Below are 6,002 nucleotides of genomic sequence, written 5' to 3' on the forward strand. Positions count from 1 at the left end.
TGTTTTGATTATAAAGACTCGAGTTTTGACCCTAGTATGTGTTGATCTTATTGTGTTCATGATAAAGCCTTTTCAAGAAGCATGTTGAATTATGTAATTATGTTAATTTTGTGTAATGAATTATTATATGAACAAAGGGTGCCTTCCATATGTTTGTTAGAATTCTTATATGAAGAAAATAGTACCATTGTAGTATTTTAAGTATAAAATCCCTAATTTTGTGATAAGTAATACATATCAAGTGTTTCTTGTAATGCCAAGATGAGTGAAGTATGATGTATTGTATGTACTCCCTATTCATGTGGATTCATTATTGAATAAGTTCTGAGATAATAGCATGTCTCTATATACAATTACATGTTGAAGATTCCCCAATTTATGTACATATGAATACATGTTATGTATCTAATGCAAGATCTTGTGGAATAAGATATGGAGTGTTGGTATGCATTCTTTATGTGATCACATGTTAATGTTTCCAAGTGCTTGAAGAAATATTTAGTTGAGTTATGGTGAAAAATAGTCTATTATTGTGATGTTGATGTTGGTCATGAATTCAAAAAGTCATGTCTTGTCAGTTTCCTTCCATCGAGTCCTGGGGGTACTTGTACCCGAAAAATATAGTTGTGTGCCTAGAGTCGAGTCAGTCTCAAGATAATCTCAGTCGTGATATGATCAGTAGAATTCAGTTAGTGATTTAACAATAAAAAAACTTAACAATCTTAGTATTCAATCTAATCAAGCTCAGTACTCAGTTCAGATCTCAGCAGTATTCAGTATCCAGTCAAGATTTCAGTAAAGCTCAGTAAGATACAGAATTCAGTAGTATTTCGTCAGATACGAAACCAAGCAAAATCAGTCAAATCAATCAAGTAAGATAATCAGTAACAAGATTCAACTCAGTCTAAGTTCAGCTAAGAATCAGTTTGGAGTCTTTCAGTTGGGAGTAGGACTCAGCATCGAGTGAGCTTAAGGATGGGAACTCACCTACTAGTAGAGGGCATAATTCTTGGAAGCAATCTTTGCGCTCCAGAACTACGTATCCAGCATAGGTTGAGACATCAAACCTGTTAGATGAGGGTTAATGAGGTGGCTTGACCTGTTAGATGAGGGCTCCACCGTTCTCGTATGAGTACCTGATAGATGAGGGTCGTGTAAAGTTATCTTTACCCATGGCACGGTACTAATACCCTTCCAACTGGGGTTACAGGTTGGACCCCAACTTAGCTAGAAGGGGCATGTCGGTTAGATGACTACTTCCCACAGTCTTAGTTTCAGAATCAGATTCAGTCTTCAAGAAAGAACTCAGTTTAGTGTTATAGAAGATGCAGGCCATCAAGTATTTTTATTTGCAAATTTGGAGATCCGCTACTAGATAGGCCGATCTCAGGTTCAGCTAATCAATTATTATTACCAACAGATTCAGAGACTACCTGCTAGATAGGGTTGATCTTAGATTTAGTCAATCATTCTTATCATTAGTAGATCTGGAGATAACCTGTTAGATAGGGTTGATATCAATTTTAGTAGGTTCAGATACTCATAATCTTAGTATGTTCAAAAATTTCAGATTCAACAGTATATTCAGTATCAGATTTAGTCCTAGTATGCTCAGTGACAGCATACGCAGTATGTTCAGTGGTTACAGATTCTCTATATATGTTATTCTAAATCTCTTATTCTGCTTCTCTCTCATCTTAATCTTCTGCTCTTCTATCTGTTGAGCATGAGTCATAAGCCTAGCTATATTCATATTACTATTCAACATCGCGGACCTGCTCTCATTGACCATGCTATCATTCACCCCATAAATAAACTTACTTATCTTAGCGCTACTGTCTGCTACCACATAAGGGGCATATCTAGCTAATTGAGTAAACTTAAGAGAATACTCCTTCACCGTCATATTTCCCTGCCTGAGGTTGATAAATTCCAACACCTTAGCTTCTCTCAGCTCCAAGGGAAAGAATCTACCTAGGAATGCACTGGTAAGCTCTTCCCACTCTTTGGGATCTGCATCAACTGCCCTCTCTGACTTCCACTACTTGAGCCAAGTGTGAGACACATCCTGCAACTAACATGCGGCTAGCTCAACACTCTCACTAGCAGTCACCCCCATGATATCGGTAACCTTCTGAACTTGATCTAATAATTCCTGAGGATTCTCATCTGACTTAGACCCTGTGAAAGAAGGAGGGTTCATTCGGGTGAAATCCCAAATCCTGGCTGCGGCTGATTTGGCCACTGGGTTGGCCAAAATGATAGCTGGTCATTCATTCCAAGTAGCACTTGACTGAACAAGAGTAGTGAATGCAGCTTTAAACTCTGCATGAGAGACATGTTTGTCCAAGGGATCTACTTGGACAGGCTTATTTCTTCTCTTGGGAGGCATGTTCTGAAAATGAAAGAGAAAAGGATTAGACTGAGAGTTTTAAGTTGACATTATTCTCACTGGCATGACATAAATACTGAAAGAAGGAAAACTGTTCCTAAAACATCTCATAGCCTCCTGCACATAAGTGTGGCGCACAACACACCCCTGTACAAGACTCTACTATATGAGACTTTTAGATTTTCGAGGACACTGTTGAACCTTAGGCTCTGATACCAAGTTTGTAACGCCCCGAATTTGGTACCCGAAATGCTACACGGTGCTCATGACCCTGAAGGACCACAAGTTAACCTATGACTGATATCTGTACCTGAACACTGCATAATATATAGTATAAATGCGTAAATAAAGGTTGAAAAGCCATAAGGTTCAAATCTAATAAAAACATAACATCTGGGTGGGGTATGAAATACCCAAAATAACTTAAATAAATTGTCTAAAACATGATAGTCTGAAAAGCCTCTAACTATCTGAATAAGGAGTTGATGGGACATGTCCACAACTAACTCCATCTACTGAAATAATAATGTCCTCACATAATGAGGACTCACCACTGACTCTGAATACTGAAACTATAATGCTATTGCTGCTTTGGAACTCGTACCTTAGAACCTATAGAGTAAAGTGAAACACCATAGTGCAAATGTGTTAGTATGATTGAATGTACTAAGTATACAAGTGAGGTAGGCCAAATGTATGGGGTTCATATGCATGAACGATACTACATGACTGGCTAACATGAATGTGAGAATACATGCATGCATAAGTAACTGTAACTGAAATCATGATGATACTGACAACTGAGTCTAAATACTGATATAACTTATATACATGACATAACTAATACTGATACAGAGCAACTATGTATTACAGTCTAAGTTCTGATGGAACTAGCTGAGCTCCGAATTATATCTGAGTTGACTGTTATTACAGTCCTAAAATCTAAAGAACTATTTGAGTTCTTTTACTGAGACTGATACTGAAACTGTGGGAGAATTTATCAAATCGACATATCCCAAATAACGCATTATAGCTGAGTTAGGGTCCAATCTGTGCCCCAATTGGAAAGGTGTCAATACCACGCTACTAGTAAGGATAAGTTGTGAGTATCCCTCATCTGATAGGTACCCTAAGAAGAATAGTGGGACCTTCATCTGAACAGGTTAGGCCACCTTATCTACCCTTATTTGGTAGGTTTGATGTCTCAACCTACTCTAGCTACGTAGTTTTAGAACGCAAGGATTGCTTCGAAGAATCACACCCTCATCTGGTAAGTGAGTTCCCATTCTTGGTTTCACTTGGTGTTGAATGTTACTCCCATTTGAATAGACCCTGAACCTGATTAACTGGACTGTACTAGATTGAATTTACTGAATTTTTGTTTACTGATGGAATACTACTGAATTTGTTAACTGACTGAGTTCATGAGATTTCTGAGAATACTAAATTACTAATATTACTGAGAGTACGGAGATCACTGAGATTACTGAGTTCTTCCTGAGTCCTGAGACTGACTGAATTCTATAGAGCATGGCTTGACTGAGAGTATCGTGAAAATATGACATGGCTCTAGGCACACAACAAAGTTTTCGGGTACAAGTACCCCCAGGACTCGATAGAAGAAAACTGATAAGGCATGACGTTCTTGAGTACATGACCAACATCCACAATCCATAACACAATAAATTGGGGGTTTCATGAAGTACATGTTTATCATAATCTTGTACATGATATGAATGCATATAATCAAAGTCATAATCCCATACTCTAACATCATGGTCATTCTAACAATATATACATTGCACAACAATAGCATGGGATCCATTTGAACGTAGGAGAATAGCATGCGTTGACATTTAGGTCATATTCAAGCTAAATTGCATGGTTTCTAGTCCTTTAAGTATTTTATCAAACACCATGCATGCACAAACTAAGGCATAGGTGTGACTATCAATTGATGATTCAAAACACCACAATTCAACCCAATTTTACAAGTTCCAATTCATATAATATCATGGTATCATGAATATCACATAAAGATTCTAACTTGGGAGTTGTACAACAACAATCACACAAACATAATCAACCCACAACATAACTTCATGATTCATAATTTAAAAGAGGATTTTTGAGCTTTATGGATGAAAGAGTTCCATAAATCAACACTACGCATACCTTAATTCGTGATTCTTGGAAGTTTGATGGAGGAACTTCTTGAATTTGAATCCCCAATTTGAAACCCTAGCTTGTTCTTGAGAGGATTTTGAGATAAAAGACTATAGTTTGGTCTAAAAAAGGTTTAATCCCATGTTTTAGACTTATATAGGGGTGGGAAATTAACCCATTTGCCCTTAAGTACGCTGACCTGGAAGTTGGAAATTTTGGCAGCGTACGATGGAGTGTGCGTCGCATGCTTTATCGCATGCTAGGACCTGTGGAATGGACCATGCGACGCAAACTAATCACATGATGCCACTAGTTTGAAATCCAACCATGCCCTAAACGGATTCCGAAAATTTCAAAACTCACCCGGGATGTACTCTTGACTTCCCCGATCATAACGTAACTTGAAAATTAGAAAACAGAGGTCGGAAAGGTTGTCAAATAAATCTCCGAAGTTCGGAGGCTTAAAATGAGACTAAGTATTGAACACTTAGCTAAAGTTTTCTAAGTGTTGGAGCTTTTAAAGAGCTTAAGAAGCTGAATTGGACACATACAATTTATGGGGTCTTACAGTTGGGCTCTCCTGTTGGTTTATAACATTATGAGCACCAATGTTAAAAGCCAAATGGGTTCTCCCACCAATGTTATAAACCAAACGGGAGAGTCCAACCCAAAAGACTAGCCTAGTAGGTGGGAGAACCCATTTGGCCTATAATCCCCTTAGCATTTCTCTATTTTTCTAATGTGGGACAATTGGTTCATAACATAGTTAATGTATATCTATAATCTATATCTATATCTATAATCTATAATCTATAATATATTAAAAGTGTGAAGACCCTTAGAAAAGTGATTTGAACTTTTTGGCCTCCATTAAAAGTCTTCACTTTACACAAAATCGTCTTTTTACTAATTTTTATATTTCGTAATTTAAAATTAACCAAGAAAAAGAAGAACTCGAGTAACAAAAGAATGAAAACTAAACAAATAAAAGGAAAGAAAGAATAATTAAAGAATAATTAAATTAGGAGAAGAAAAAACATATGAGAACGAAATAAAAGAGAATAGGTGATAGGTTAAAATACTAGATTAAAACAAATATATTATTTTAATTAAAATCAATATTAATATGTGGACGTAGATCTGTTGGAAGAGTAATATTAAAGTGGGTTAAGGTGATAGGTTGGGTGTGGGTAGATTTTTTTAATGGATTAAAAAAAAATGACGTGGAAGGGGAGGGTAGGGCAAAGTGAAATAGGAAGGGGAGGGTGAGAGAATTGAATATTACACCTCTAAGAAGCAAGTTCTAATGAATAGATTTTGATGAACTTGTGCTGCATTATTCATCCTATTTATTTGTTCATTTCTAAAATGAATTGGATACTTTCTTTCCTTTTTTTTTAGGTGGATCCAACTCTATATAGGGACAATGAGACTAGGCTTTTTG

Source organism: Capsicum annuum, chromosome 1, assembly GCF_002878395.1.
Source record: "Capsicum annuum cultivar UCD-10X-F1 chromosome 1, UCD10Xv1.1, whole genome shotgun sequence".
NCBI lineage: Eukaryota > Viridiplantae > Streptophyta > Magnoliopsida > Solanales > Solanaceae > Capsicum > Capsicum annuum.